Source organism: Equus caballus, chromosome 3, assembly GCF_041296265.1.
Source record: "Equus caballus isolate H_3958 breed thoroughbred chromosome 3, TB-T2T, whole genome shotgun sequence".
Classification (NCBI taxonomy): Eukaryota; Metazoa; Chordata; class Mammalia; order Perissodactyla; family Equidae; genus Equus; species Equus caballus.
In genome coordinates this window covers 78,172,330-78,188,588 of record NC_091686.1, presented here as the reverse complement: position 1 = coordinate 78,188,588, position 16,259 = coordinate 78,172,330, and the positions used below count along the sequence as shown (strand labels likewise).

The window sequence follows — 16,259 nt, the reverse complement described above, 5'->3', positions numbered from 1 at the left end:
CAAATATTCCTTAAATTTAAAAAAAGATATGAGCACCTTCTGGAATATTCAGTGTTAACCTACAAGCTCTTATTTTACTCAAGCGAATGTTCTCTGAGTATATTCAAGTTTAGGGAAAAATTATACTGAACATTTATATGAGTGGGTCAGTCTCCTAAGTAAAACTATGAAGTACGTTTTTAAAACCAACTATCTCCCATATTTACAGAAATATACCTCTTATTTATTTCCTTTTTATATGGCGGTTGATCTATAATTCTTTTAACTAGTTTACAAGCCTTGATGGTGCTGTCTGGATGTGAAAAATTTGAGTCTTAAATTATAGCTCTGAGAACTTGCTAATGTATCTTTGGAAATGCTTATTTCTGAGACATTTGATTTCCTTTTTTAGATGTTCAGTATTTATACAACCCAAATAGGACAAAAAGTAAAATAAAGTTAAAACCTTATTGTTGAAGAATAGTAACCACTTGAATTTTGGTGCTTCTATTAAATATTGGGTGTGATGGAAACATTTCTAAGTAATTCCTTATTAGAGCAAACGGATTTAGAGGTTTTAGTGGAACTCAGTTTCCTTCTTAGCAAACTAATTGACTGACAATCACATTGACTTTTTTCCCTCATTAATGATTTTTTCATTAATATTTGATATTTCACCTTCTTCTAAATATTTTAACAGTTTCATTATCATTCTGTATGAGCTTCAAAATATTTCCAGATTTTTTTTTTGGAGAATGATTAGCCCTTACCTAATATCCGTTGTCAATCCTCCTCTTTTAGCTGAGGAAGATTGGCCTTAAGCTAACATCTGTGCCCATCTTCCTCTCTTTTATATGTCGGATACCTGCCACAGCCTGGCTTGATAAGTGCTACTAGGTCCGCACCTGGGATTGGAACTGGCGAATCCCAGGCTACCGAAGTGGCATGTGTGAACTTAACCGGTACACCACCTGGCCAGCCTCAAATATTTCCAGCTTTTAATGATGATTGATTTATGACCTGAGGAAACTTTAAAATGACTGCATTGAATATTGATGGAAAACTCCTAACTATTTCAAATTGTCTTTTTTCTTTGAACATCTATTGCTGTCCTCATAAAATATTGCTTTGTAAAAAGTCCACATACAATAGTTCTATGCAATGTATAATGCACAGTAATTTAGGATTAAGTAATTTAGCATATGTGAACTTACATTCTGACACATTCATACACATATTGCTTTCTTTTACTTGTGTGCTGGAGAATCAATAAATAGCCAGGCTCTAACACGCTTTCCCCTGTAGTCTTTATAGTTATAAAAATCACTTTAGGCTAACAGCTCTCTAAATCATTCCAGCATATATTGCAACAGGTGCTGCAAAGAAATTAAACATAAAAGGAAATAAAACAAAGTAAAAACCTCATTGTTGGAAAACAGTTACCACTGGCGTAATTTCTTCCATTCCTTCTCCTGAACCCCCACCCATATAGTTGCCACCATCTCTTAAGCAATAGTCAGGTAACTTTTTGTGAAACCGTGTCTGTGTTTTACTGCCAGCCATATAAATACTTGGTAGCTCAGCTTTAGCCGTGTTTTCCTGACTTTGTGGCTTTGCTGAATCATTATGAGGTGCAGCTGGAATAGCAATGCTAGATGGCTAGAGAGGGATCTCTTTTTTTTTCAACAAGTCTGCTTGTGTCAGATCACCCTCAAAGGAACCATTTTTCTCTAAAAGTCTTTTTCAGGATGTCCTAAATATTCTTTTGTATAGAGGACGATTAGAGTTTAGATAAGATTTTACTTTATCAAAACCCTAACCTCAACTGAGTTAAAAATTCTTTCTCTTTGTCCAAAATAATGGTGACTTATGCATCTGCAGGTTGCAAATAGTGGGGAGAACTGAGACTCTTGCAATAGAGGCTGGAAATAGGATTAGGATAATTATTCACAATTGTGAGGAGTCATTGTTTCTTGTTTAATGGACTTTATAATAAAGGCTCTGTTACAGTGGCTGGCATAACGAGAATGAATGGCAGACTGAACCAGGGAAAAAAGGGCACCTAACTTCTCTACTTGAGTCATTGACTATCAACACCACCACCCTTTTGTACGGACAGAGCTCCGCATTTCTCAGGTAAAATGAAAGATAAAAGTAACACAGGTCACTAAAGTATATTAAAAAGTTGTAATTAAACTCTTCCTACTTCTTTGTGTCCCTTGAGCTAGACTCAGAGTTCTGGACTGTCCGTTCTACTTGGTTGGGTTTTGTCATATAACTCTGTCCTAATTCCAGAGAGTGTTAGAGTATTGGAATTTTCTCTGTTCTTAATGGGAGATCCAGCTACCATCACGCCTAAGTGATTCCACTCAGCCCTCAGATCTTAGAAGGGCAGTATTGCCTTGTGATTTAGAGTTCAGGCTCTAGAAGCAGCCTGCCTAGTTTGAATCTCTTTTTTTGCCACTGTGTGTCTTGTGAACAGTGATGTCTTCTTGGGAAATTATTTAATTGTTCTGTACCTCAGTATCTTCATCGTAAAAGATGTGATAATAATAGTGTGTAAGTTAAAGAATTAGCATGAGGATTAAACAAATTAACCTTTGCCAAGTGTCTTGAATGGAGCTGAGCACACAGTAGGTGTTGCGTACCGGGAAGACTTTCCTGAGTAAACACCTCTGTTTATAAGCTCTCACAGCCCATAGATTTCTCTTTAGAAGCCTTGGTCAGTGTGGCAGTTTCAACTTTGTGTGTGTGTGTGTGTGTCTGTATGCACACGTGTGCACTTCAAGTCTGTCATTTCATTTGAAGCCTATGCTCTCAGACATTTCAAATCCAGTTTTATATTAAAACTTGCTTTTTTGTCGTCCTAGTACTATTTTATCCCCTGAAGAATATTCTTAGTCACTCTTTTGAGGTTGATGTGGTAAGAAAAAATGATAAATAGGTTTGGCCATATGAATCTTCTAAGTTCTAAATGTTATCCATTTCCAAGACATTTGTAGTTTACAGCGTGAGAATATTGAACAAAATACAAGTGCCAAGAGAATATGTCATTTGGGAATTCATTTGGGGTATAGTTATGGATGATTGGTTTGAGAAGTCCAAGGGCCCTAACTAAGTATGCCTAGGAAGGAAAAGAAGAGAGTATAGTTTTATCATGATTATACCCCAATAAGAATTAATTTCATTGTGTCTCATTTGTTAAAACAAAACAAAACAATAGTCTAAAACAATGGGTATGCTTTCTACCAGCTGGATGCTTTATTTTTCATTATTGATTATATACACTGACTAGGTAAGGGTAATTTAAAGTCAACTTCTTCCTTCTAATTACTTTGTTTTTCACACTTTTAGACAGTAATTCATAGTAAGATTCAAGACAGCTGAGAGGAAAGTCTTCTTTTCATATAATCAGAAAAACTGATTTTTGAAAGCGGCTAGGGAGAAAAATCTTGATTCCAAGTACCTTCTGAGGCAGAATTCACTTTAAGAAAGAGAATATGTTCAATTTTGGGATCTGGAAGTTATCTTAAAAGTATCTGGAATCCCATAGCACTGTATTAAAACACTTAAGTAGTAATTGAAACTAGCAGTAAAAACCAATAAAACAGGGTAGTTCTTATCTGATTTACAGAAGCATTTAGGTAACAATGATTTATTGGATTTGCAGAAGTGGTAAATATAGGCATTACTGAACAGAGTTTTGGATAATTCTGAACATTTTTGTAAGATTTTGATTCCTATTCTAAGGTCTCAAATGTCATGATCACAAATGGTAGAAGGAAATCACTAGATATATTTGAGAAACAGTAAACCAGTTAGCACAAAGTGGTAGATTGTGGTTGGCTTTGAGTACTAGATTTAGTGTTTTTAATGTATCCTTGGTCGGCTATTATGTTTAAGACATTGCTTATGAGACATTGATGAATAGAAAAACATGGTCCATGTGATGATGTTGGAAAGATGAAGGAGGAGAAAAATACAAAATGCTTTGGGGTGGAGAATACTTGAACTATTACAGTAGTCTCAAGATTAGATGTTGTATTAGTTATCTTTGCTTGAGTGCTATTTGGCTGAGTGCTTCTGGCTCTGTGTCTCTGATGAGGTTACAGTCAAATTGTTGGCCAGGGCTGCAGTCTCACCTTATGGTTCAACTGAAGGAGAAGCCACATGCGAGCTTACTCATGTGGGCCTCTCTACAGTGCTACATCATGACATGGTAGCTTAATTCCTCCAGAATGAGCCAAACAAAATAGAGAGTGCCTAAGATGGAAGCTACACTGTTTTTATTATCTAATCTTGGAAGTGATAGTCTATCACTTCTGTCATTTTCTCTTTGTTAGAAGTGAGTCAGTAAGTCCAGTCTAGCCTCAAAGGGGATGGATTACACAGGGTGTGGCTACCTGCAGGCAAGAATCGTTAAGGTTCATTTTAAGACTGCCTACCACAGATATTAAAGCCTGAGATGTAGGTTTGGGAGAAGTAGAAAGAAAGACCTATATTAAGGAAGGTATTGATAGTCTTTGGAGAGATAGCTCTAAATTTTAACCATGGCTTTGTGTCTGACTCAAGATATGACCTTGAGCGAACTTATCTTCTTTAGGCCATAGATTTCCCATTTGTAAAGTGAAGTGTTGGACTCAGTTATACCTAAGGTTTCTTTATTATTTGGCATTACTTCCTTTTAGCCCTTGTATCTGATTGAATTTTAGGAGCCAAGGAATCTGATTAGGTATGAGGATCATCAGTGCTACAGATAAATTAAGTAGATTGAAAACCATGAAGAGGCCATTGGATTTGACAATTATAATAAGGCCATTAGGGAATTTTTTGAGAGAGTTTTCAGTGAGTGAAGGAGACAGAACCTGGGCTGGAAGTAATTAGAGATTGAAGTGGCCGTGAGGTAATGGAGCCAACATTTATTGGTTGCTAAGGTGAGAATTTTGGCAGTGAAAGGAAAAAGACACCTATTTGTATGTGTTTGAGTGTGTCTTTTTTTTTTTAAGAGAGACTTTCATATGTTTCTGAGAAAGAAAGAGACCAGGGGTAAAAAGGAGCCTCAGTCTTACTCACCTTTGTATCCTGGGGACTTTGTACAGTGCCTGGAGCCGAGCAAACACAGGGCTGGCGCGGGGGTGGTAAAGGCATCAAAGCATCTATTCTTTCTCCTATCAATGAAGGCAGGGGATATACCATTAAGAGCAGGCTCTAGATTGAGGCCGCGGGCACTGATCCTGGCTCCAGCACTTCTTAGATGGTGACATGTATTTGAGCAAGTTCATTGAAGTTTTTGTGGCTCAGCTTTTCCATGTGTAAAATGGGTGTAATTTCAGACTGTGCAAGAAATAAATGAGGAAAAAAACAAAGACAAACTCAAAACATATATAGTGTTTATAACAGAGCATAAGATATGCTAAGAACTTAGCACATATTAACCCTTATTATTAACTAGTTTTATTTAGGAAAGAAGATTTTCAGGCGTTTTCTCTTTGACTTAACCAAGTGTGATTTCTCTATTATCTGGAACTTTAATCGTTGGCTTGTTTTATTAAAATTTAGTAAAGCAGAAATTTATTGACCTTGTATTGGATGCCAAGCCTTGTGCTAGTTGATGGGAACATAAAAATGAATAAAATATGACCTTGTCCTTTCAGGCCTTATTGTCCAGGAGGAGATATACATGTGTGAACAAATGAGAGTAATAAAGTATTCTTGACCCTGTGATAGAGTTGTGAATAGGCATTTTGAGGAATTGTCAGGACAACCTTTGCAGGGGAAAAATTCATGAATATTATAGAAGCAGGGCTTATTTTGTGATGGGAAGAGATTAACAAATAGATTAGCAATATAGGTAATTAGGGAGCTCATGCTTGAGTTTCTTCTTTTGCAATTCAGCCAGCAGACAGAGCATTTTAGATGAGTAAGCTTTGGTGTATGTTAAGAACATAAAACAATTTGTGCAAAATCTTTCTGAAATATTGAGAACGTAGTCTTGGTATCTAGGTACCAGCGTCTTATGTGAATAACTTCTAAATGGGGAAAACAAAGAATGTGAAGAAGATCCTACCTCCTTTTGTGAACGAAAGTGAGAGAAATCATTTTGGGTCTTTTCTGTGGGACACTTTAATCTGCCTCCCGACCAAGTGAAGTTCTAAAAGTTAAGTACATGTTACAAACAAACAAGTCTCACTGAGGATTATGATAAATAGCACGTTAGGACACTGAGATAGTTTCTTTATTTACATTATTTGATGAATACAAGGTTTTATAGAATATTATTAGTTGCTAAGTTCATGAAACCAAACTGATGTCATCATTGTCCTAAAGTATTGATATATTTTTTTTAATTAGAACATGTTAAAATATTCATTTGTCTAACAGGAAGAAACAGTGAGAACACTTGAAGTAGCAAAATAAGCAAAAAATGAGAAATGTCCTCATTGTGTTCCTTTCATAATTTTTTTCACCCTAAACAGGAATGAGTATGTTAACTTCATTAGTGCCATGATGAATTTTATTAACAGGAAAAGACCTATCTATCTCAAAACTTTAGCACTAAGGAATACCATCTCTTTAGTATCTAAAGCATAAATATTTTTAACTCGAGTGCTATTATATTTCACCTATTTATCCAAATGTAGTGTATCTCCTCCAAAGATAAATCATTTTCCTCCACAAGATTTTGAAGTTGCTGGTTAAATTAATATAAATTACTGTCCAACTCTCATTAAATCACTGTTGCCCCATTGTATAAAGTTCCGCTTTTAATTTAAAGTGATTAATCTCTCACCAAAGAATGTGTGCACTTCATAACAATCAATTAAACTACTTTAGGCTAATCTAACAAACTATTTTAGAATGTGGAGGGAAATGTGAAATAAATGTCTTCCCACTGTCTCTAACTGAACATTCTGATCAGAGTTTTCATAAGCTAGGAAATTTCCTAATGTTTCTTTGTTTGTCATTGGTTTGTTGTATAGTAGTGTTTATTGCATGTCACATGTCTTAGGGTCCCTTAATTCTCTGCGTAAAAAATAATAGTATTTGTTTGAATCATGACATTTTAAGCCTATTTTATCAGAACCTGAAGGGAATGAAGTAAGTTGGGATACTATTAACAAAACTACTGTATCACCTCAGTTGAGGGAGAAGGAAAATACTCCATTCTGGTTGAATTCAGAGCTCATTTCTGAAAGTGACAAAGATTTATAGTTTCTTGTCTGTCAGTCTCACTTAGTACCCTTGGTACTACATCTTTCTTGAAGGACATAAGAATGGTTAGTGCTAATAGCAAGATATTTCCTATAAAGGTGTATCTTAAAGGTGGATTCGAGAAATGTTAGAAAAGCCGTTCTGATTTTTTGAAATAGTAATGAATTATGACTACTAAGTGTAGGTCTTGATTAATATTCGTAAAACATATCTTACGTTTTCTTTGTTTTGTCAAAATACCTGCCAAGATCTTGTGTTAACTGCAACGACTATACAGGTTCCTCAGGAGCCTTAATAATATTCCAGGGATTTAAACTTCAATTTTAGAATAGTAAATCAGTAATAAACGAGACTTCTAAATTCTGTTACCTTGGAAGATTGATAAACTGTGTGTATTTTGTGTTGAATTGGACGATGTCTATAGATTTCACGGTGAAGCAAATCTGTAGATCATGTACTGATGAAAAACTAATGACAGCCTTTAATTTCAAGAAGTCCATGGTATTACACGAGCATTTTAGTTAAGAATTTAGACTTTGCTCTTAAAACACTGGTGCTTTCTCAAGAAATGGGTGAATTAGCAATATTACAATCTATGTTGGCCTAGGGGCACTTTTTTGGGCTGTGCTCATTTGGGGCATGAGAGTCCTCATATTTATCAGTCGGATTTTCTGCTGCACAATAGACTATTTTATCTTCTGGCTAATTCCTTTATAAATTAAGTACTTTTTCTATCCTTTCTTAGCATAATCAATTATTCACCAAATATTCCTGTGTATCCGTAGTTTATAAGGGTAATTAATATTGCTAAGGCTCTTTTATCCTACTTCCTACATCCCACTTTATTTACTAAACGAAGGACTTGAACTCAATGCTTGTGAAAACACTGAAGAAATATGCAGAAATAAATGAAAAGATACTGCAACAAGCCTTATTCTTTATGGTTTGAAAAAGCATTATACAGAAGTACCTCTGATAACATAATTTTAAAAAATCTATATTTCACAGCTTTTCAGTAGTTTTTGGGTTCCCTACATCTTAATTAATTTGAACTATAATTTCGGTCTCCATACAAATAATATAAAATCAAAAAAGTCAATTGCACCAGGGAATTAATGAGATTCCCCATTAATATGTTAGAATACTCGTGGTCAGAATTTTCATTTGGCAATGTGGTCAAGCTTTGGTTTGGAAGTCATTTCTTTTTTCATTATTTTTAAGCTGTAGTGGCATTTATTTTTTAAAAATAGTGGTGCCTTATTTAAAATAGCAATGATCTACATTAAAAATTATAAAAAAGAGTTGAACCAAAAAAGGCTACTATTTTTTTTGTGAAGATATTAACATTCCAGGAAGCAGTGAATTCTCTGGACAAAAGGGCTTGATACAAAGATGTGTGAAATAAAGAATCTGAACTGTGCCTTTAGCTCCTTCTAAACAGAAAGTTATTTCCCAAATGTATTTTACATTTTCTTCAGTTTCCCTAGACATTTGGCAAATGTATCCCAGTAGAAAGGAGAGTGCAGAGGAGGGCAAGGATGCAGAGTTATGGAAGTATATAACATCATCACCTCACTTGGCTTAAGGGATTTAAGAAGCTGTGTACAATTGAAAATGTTTCATGGAGTGTATTTTGGGGTTGGATCAGTACATTCTGCCATGATATGTGTTACGATACTTCTTTGTCTTTATTATTTTAGAAAGCTTTAATTATTTTGGCACAGGAATGCATTTATACTAGAGAATTCGTGAAAAAAACTAGTCATTTCTTAATGTTTAATGCATTACATTTCTCCTTTTAGAAAAAGGTTTGTAGTAGATGATTTTGAGTTTTCCTTAGTTCTGACACACCATAATTACACAAATATGGACTTTGTAACTTTTTATATATATTAAACTATTTTAATTTCTCCATAAAATGTCTTGAGTCACATGTTTCATTTTTATTTCCTTATAAATTTGCTTGAAGAATAGAACATAAAATAATAATCACTTCATTTGGAACAGAATCTCCCAAAGCCAATAAAAAGTTGATCTATGTCAGAGTAATTTTTATGGGTGTCTAGGATGAACTCCATGGTAAAAGGATTAATGCGATATTTCTTTCCAGATAATTTTGTATCTTCTGTTTAATTTTAAGATACACAAGCTCCCACTGAGATGCATGTTTGTATAAAAGCATCTGCACTGATGATATCAGAGTGCTTCTCGTAACAGTGTTAGTGAACCTTTGCTTTCTTGGCCAGACCATTCAAAGTCAACAAAGCAAAAGAGAAAGAACGAAAAAAAAAAAGGAAACATAGTGGGGTCATGTCTGAGAGTAGTTAATGGATGCTTTTGGTTTAATGATGTCTGAAATGTATTTTTTAATGCTCCTTAGAATTCAAAGAAATTTTTCCAATACATTAACTGTTTTAATTGCTGAGAACACTGATGTCCTCCAGACTGCCAATCACATTTCTTTTTGGCCTCTGCTATGTGTTTTCATATCTGAGTTTCTGAAATATTTTGGGAATCAAGTATGGGGCTATTTGGCTCTTTCTACTTGAGATAAAGATGATTATTATTATGTCTATTTCTTGGATCTGAATAATGAAGATGTTTTACAGTTTGATATTTACTGGCATTATTCAGCAAATTTTGCTTTAATTATTGATTTGTAAAAATTTTTAACTGTGCTTGTTTTATTTATGTTCACGTGAACTTTAAAAACCATTTTATTTTAGGTAATATGTTTTGATGATGAAGAAAAAATCGATATACTCTAAAAATCCTTTCTTTCTATAGATGGGCCATGTAGGAAATATTCAACATATTTTTGTTGTTTGATTCATAGATGTCTGAAGCTATACTTCAGTTGAACTGACAAAGTTTTTTCTTTTTTCTCTTCCTTCTTTTAGATATTAGTTATTAGGAAGTCAAGTCTTGACAAAATTGTCAGGGCTCCCAACCTTTTTTTGACAACTGGCTCCCAACCAGATCCAAGTTTTCCTTTCTGATAGAAAAAAAAATAATATTAATAAGCAACTAATCCCTGTTTATAAATCAACTACTCATGCTAGAAAATTTACGTAATTTAAAAAGGACCACATGAGAAGATATTTAGACATACGTAAACTTTACATATGTGAAACACACATGCACAGACACGTACATACACTAGGGTGGAAGGATAGATACTCAAAAAATATTTGGTTATGTTACCTACCTATCTTCCTGTGGAGTTCCTTGGTGAAAAATACACTTGGGCCATAAGACGTTCTACAAATCTGTAAAAATATGCAATGTCACGTCTCACTCTCTCTGTCGATTGATGGGGGTGATTCTCTTTTTGTGTGTGTGAGGAAGATTGACCCTGACCTAACATCTGTTGCCAACTTCCTCTTTTTGCTTGAGGAAGATTGTTGCTGAGCTAACATCTGAGCCAATATTCCTCTACTTTATGTGGGATGCCACCACAGTGTGGCTTGATGAGTGGTGCTACATCTGTACCCAGGATCCAAACCTGTAAACCTCCAGCTGTTGAAGTGGAGGATGCGAACTTAACCACTATGCCACTGGACCTCCCCCTAGGGGTGTTTCTTAAAGGGAGCTATTTTTTGGAAACCTTTTTAAAAATCTTTTTTCCTTTTTTTGCTTGAGAAAGATTAGCCCTGAGTTAACATCTGAGCTAGTCTTTCCCCAATTTATATGTGGGTCACTACCACAGCTTGGCTGATGAGTAGTGTAGGTCCATGCCTGGAATCTGAACCCTCGAACTGGGGCCACTCAAGTGAAGCAGGCCAAACCTCACCACTAAACCATGGGGCCATCCCCTAAAAATATTTTTTAGTGTAAGTGAATATAAAAAAGTTTGGGAAATAGGGAAAGATTTAAATGAGAAACTATTTATTGAGCTCACCCTAGGGGAAAACATTATGATGCATAACTCATAATTAAGGGGATTAAGGAAATTTAAGGGGTAAAAATATAGTGTAAATCACTGGAAACTTGTATGTCAAAGGTGTAATGACTATATGGTGATACATGGTATTTTAAAGTTTGTAATCCATGTTAACATTGTTTTCAGTGATATTGTTTCTTCTTCATCTTTTTAAATCAGGCATTCTTGTTGTATTCCAAGGATGCAAAATTCTTTTTTTTAAGTGAGTTCTAATTGACATATAATATTATATTACTTTGAGTTGTACAACATAAAGATTCAATATTTGTATATATTGCTAAATGATCACCACAATAAGGCTAGTTAACATCCATCACCATACATAATTACAGAATTTTTTTTCTTGTGATGAGAACTCTGAAGATTTGCTCTTAGCAACTTTCAAATATGCAATAAAGTATTATTAACTGTAGTCACCAGGCTGTACATTACATCCCCATGACTTATTTTTTCTACAACTGAAAGTTTGTACCTTTGACTCCCTTCACTCATTTCACATACCCCTCAACCCTGCCTCTGACAACCAGCAATCTTCTGTTCTCTGGATCTATGAGCTTATTATTATTATTATTATTTTAATATTCCACATATACGTGAGATCATACAGTATTTGTGTTTTCCTGTCTGACTTATTTCACTTCAAATAATGCCCTCAAGGTCCATCCATGTTGTTGCAAATGGCAAGATTTCGTTCTTTTTTATTACTGTATAATCTTACACCTTATGTGTGTGTGTGTGTATGTATATACATGCCCCATTTTCTTTACCTATTCATCTGTTGAAGGGCACCTAGATTGTGTCCTTATCTTGGTATTGTAAATAATGCTGCATTGAACATTGGAGTGCACATAGCTTTTCAAGTTAATGTTTTCGTTTTCTTCAGCCAAATACTCAGAAGTGGAATTACTGAATTATATGGTAGTTCTATTTTCAATGTTTTTAGGAAGCTCCATACTGTCTTCCATAGCAGGTGAATCAATTTACCAACAATTCTCAACCACAGTGCACAAGGGCTCCATTTTTCTCCACTTCCTCACCAAACTTTGTTATTTCTTGTTTCTTGTTTTTTGTTTTTTTTTTAAATAATGGCCCTTCTAACAGGTATGAGATGATGTCTCTTTGGGGTTTTACTTTGCGTTTTTCTGAGGGTTAGTGATGTTGAACACCTTTTCATGTACCTATTGGCCATCTGTATGTCTTCTTTGGAAATACGTCTATTCAGATCCTCTGCCCATTTTGTAATGGGATTTTTTTTTGCTATTGAGTTGTATGAGTTCTTTAAGTATTTTGGATATTAACCCCTTATCAGATATATGATTTGCAAATATTTTCTCCCATTCAGTAGATTGCCTTTTTATTTTGTTGATAATTTCCTTTGCTGTGTAGAAGCTTTTTAGTTTGATGTAGTCCCGCTTGTCGATTTTTGCTTTGGTGTCAAAAAAATCATTGCCAAGACTGATGTCAAGGAGCTTACTGCCTGTGTTTTCTTTTAGGAGTTTTATAGTTTCAAGTCTTACATTCAAGTGTTTAATTCGTTTTGAGTGAATTTCTGTATATGGTGTGAGATAGTGGTACACTTTCATATTTTTGCATGTGGGCTGTCCAGTTTTCCCAACGCTATTTATTGAAGCTACTGTTCTTTCCCCATTGTATATTCTTGGTGCTTTGTCACAAATTAATTGACCATGTATGTGTGGGTTTATTTCTGGGTGCTCTATTCTGTTTCATTGGTCTTTGTGTCTGGTTTTATGCCCATGCCATACTGTTTTCATTACTATAGCTTTGTAATATAGTTTGAAATCAGGGAGCATGATGCTTCCAGCTTTGCTCTTCTTTCTCAAGATTGCTTCAGCCATTCGGGATCTTTTGTGGTTCCATACAAATTTTAAAATTGTGTGGTCTAGTGCTGTGAAAATTGCCACTGGAATTTTGACAGGGATTTCATTGTATCTGTAGATTGCTTTAGGCCCTGGTGGTTTGCTTTGGTTAACATGCTTTGGACATTTTAACAATGTTAATTCTTCTAATCAATAAGCGTGGAATATCTTTCCATTTATTTGTGTCTCCCATTTCTTTCATCAGTGTCTTATAGTTTTCAGTGTACAGGTCTTTCACCTCCTTGTTTAAATTTCTTCCAAAGTATTTTATTCTTTTTGATGCAATTATAGGGATTATTTTTGTAATTTCTCTTTTTGTTAGTTCATTTTTAGTGTATAAAAATGCCACAGATTTCTGTATAATAATTTTGTTTCCTGTGACTTTATTATATTTGTTTGTTAGTTCTAACAATTTTTTTGGTGGCGTCTTTATGGTTTTCTATATATAGTATCATGTCATCTGCAAGTGACACTTTTACCTCTTTCTTTCCAATTTGCATGCCTTTATTTCTTTTTTCTGCCTAATTGCTCTAGTTAGGACTTTCAATACTATTTTGAATAAAAGTGACAGGTGTAGGCATCCTTGTCTTGTTCCTGATCTTAGAGGAAAAGCTTTCAGCTTTCTACTGTTGAGTATGATGTTAGCTATGGGCTTGTCATATATGGCCTTTATTATGTTGAGGTACATACCCTCTCTATCCACTTTATTGAGAGTTTTTATCATAGATGGATGTTGAGTTTTGTCAAATACTTTTCTGTATCTATTGAGATGATCATATGATTTTTATCCTTTATTTTGTTAATGTGGTGTATCACATTGATTGATTTGCAGATGTCGAACCATTCTTTTATCCTTGGAATAAGTCCCATTTAATCATGATGTATGATCCTTTCAATGTATTGTTGAATTTGGCTTGCCAATGGTTTTTTGAAGGTTTTTGAATTTATGTTTACCAGTGATATCACCCTGTTATTTTCCTTTCTTGTATTCTTCTCTGGTTTTGGTATCAGAGTAATGGTGGCCTCGTAAAATGAGTTGGGAAGATTTCCCTCCTCTTCTATTTTTTGGAAGAGTTTGAGAAGGATTGATATTAATTCTTTGAATGTTTACTAGAATTTACCAGCGAAGCTCTCTGGTCCTGGACTTTTGTTTGTAGGGAGATTTCAAACTACTGATTCAATATCCTTACTAGTAATTGATCTGTTCAGATTGTCTGTTTCTTCCTGATTCAGTCTTGGAAGGTTTTATGTTTCTAGGAATTTATCCGTTTCTTCTCAGTTGTCCAATTTGTTGGCATGTAATTGTTTGTAGTAGTCTCTTATGATTCTTTGTATTTCTGTGGTTGAGTTCTGTGTATTTGAGTTGTAATGTGTCCTCTTTCATTTCTGATTTTATTTATTTGAGTCCTCTCTCTTTTTTTCTTGGTGAGTTTGGCTAAAGGTTTGTGAATTTTGTTTCTTTTCAAATAACCAGCCCTTGGTTTCATTGATCTTTTCTATTGCCTTTTTAATCTTTATTTCATTTATGTCTGCCCTGATCTTTGTTATTTCTTTCCTTTTACTAACATTGGGCTTCATTTATTATTCTTTTTCTAGTTTCTTGAGGTATACAGAATTCTTAATTTTAAATCATAGTGAATTAGTCTAAAAGACATTGACTTATTTGCTGATTGGTATAATGGTCAATCGTTTTATATATAATTATAAAATTAAAATATATCTAACACACGTCTAGTAATATACTGGCTATGGTAATGAACAGTCATTTATTTCAGACAACTAAGTTTTGAAACTATTTAATTGTCAATGATCTAATTAATACATAATAGTAAGCTCAATGATGGGATTTAATCGAATTAGAGGATTTCATGCATTTCTTTATTCTGGCTAAAATGACCTTGTAATTGGAAAGTTATATTTGTACAATGGCAACTAAGAGAATAACAAGAAAAAGGCAAAGAAGAGAAAAGAAAGGTAGGATGATGCTCTGTAAATAGTGTGTAGTGATTACAATGTTACCAGGTAGTACTCATTTTTCTTAGCCTCCTTATGTGTAATGAGGGAGCTGGAGGAAGGTGGGCCTTGAAATTATCCAACTGTAAAAGGCCAACAAGACCCACCACAAATGTACATGTCCTCATGTGGGCAAAGCTGATACAGTTTGTTAGGATAAAAAAAACACTCATGACAAGAGGATGAAAGCCATTACATAAAATTAATTCATGGAGACCTTTATTTATGAATGATTGGGATTTTATGTATTAATTAGGGTCCTTTATCAAGACCATGGGGAAGTTTGAGATAAAATATATTTATCTGTGTTTTATTTTAAAACTACATATTAAAATAAACATTTTCATTTAAGGTAAAAAAATAAGATGTCACATAGGAAAAAGACAGAATCCCCTTCCAAAGGCCAGTATTTTGGTTGACTATATAATCTTCTTACTCTTACACAAAGAAAAGTAGTTATCTCCTCTTTATGTTAACATTTTTACAAAATGAAAAGTAAAGGATTTAAACTCTCTGTTTAAACTGTGTCATGTTTCCTGCATAGTATTAAAAAAATCATTATTATGTTAAATCTTCATAAAAGCAAAACTGTATTTTCTTCCTGAGTTCAATTGTCTTGAGATATTTCAGAGAACACCTTAGTTTTTAATGTCACCAAAAAATAAGTCAATGTCTAAATTGCATGGAGAAAATAATCTTTAGGTTGCTTTGAACTATATCTTGTTGAATAATTGCAGACGTGCTAAAAAAGGCAAAATTAGAAGACAGATTACTGCTTCTAAAACAGGTAAAAGAAAGATTTGTAATTATTCTAATTCACAAAATTTTTTAACTCTCGTAAGATTAGTACTAATGTAGTTATTCAATTAAAAAGTGTTTTTAATCTAAAGAAATTTCAACATTTTCCATGGTATGGAATTATGTACTTTATGTACCATCACTATAAAATATGTTACGAGGATATTTAAATAAAATATTAGTTAAAACGGATCCAGGGGCTGGCTCAGTGGCATAGTGGTTAAGTTCATGTGCTTTGCTTCAGTGGCCCAGGGTTTGCAGGTTCGGATCCTGGGCACGGACCTACATACCTCTCATCAAACCATGCTGTTGCAGTGTCCCACTTACAAAATAGTGGAAGATTGCCACAGATGTTAGCTCAGGGCCAATCTTCCTCAAGCAAAAAGAGGATGATTGGCAATGGATGTTAGCTCAGGGCCAATCTTCCTCACCTCTCC

The 16,259-nt window shown here is 34.3% G+C and overlaps 1 protein-coding gene across 50 annotated transcripts in view; it reads left to right on the top strand.

Annotated features, from left to right (window-relative positions):
* Positions 1–16,259, top strand: part of ADGRL3 (adhesion G protein-coupled receptor L3) — an 801,265-nt gene that overhangs the window by 252,062 nt on the left and 532,944 nt on the right. For 7 of the 50 annotated variants that reach the window (XM_070262445.1, XM_070262433.1, XM_070262412.1 and 4 more), the window contains one exon: positions 1,990–2,115. The exons of the other annotated variants lie outside the window; for them this stretch is intronic. The gene's annotated coding sequence lies outside the window, so the exon portion shown is untranslated. The remainder of the gene's footprint in view (positions 1–1,989; positions 2,116–16,259) is intronic. 50 annotated transcript variants of the gene reach the window in all.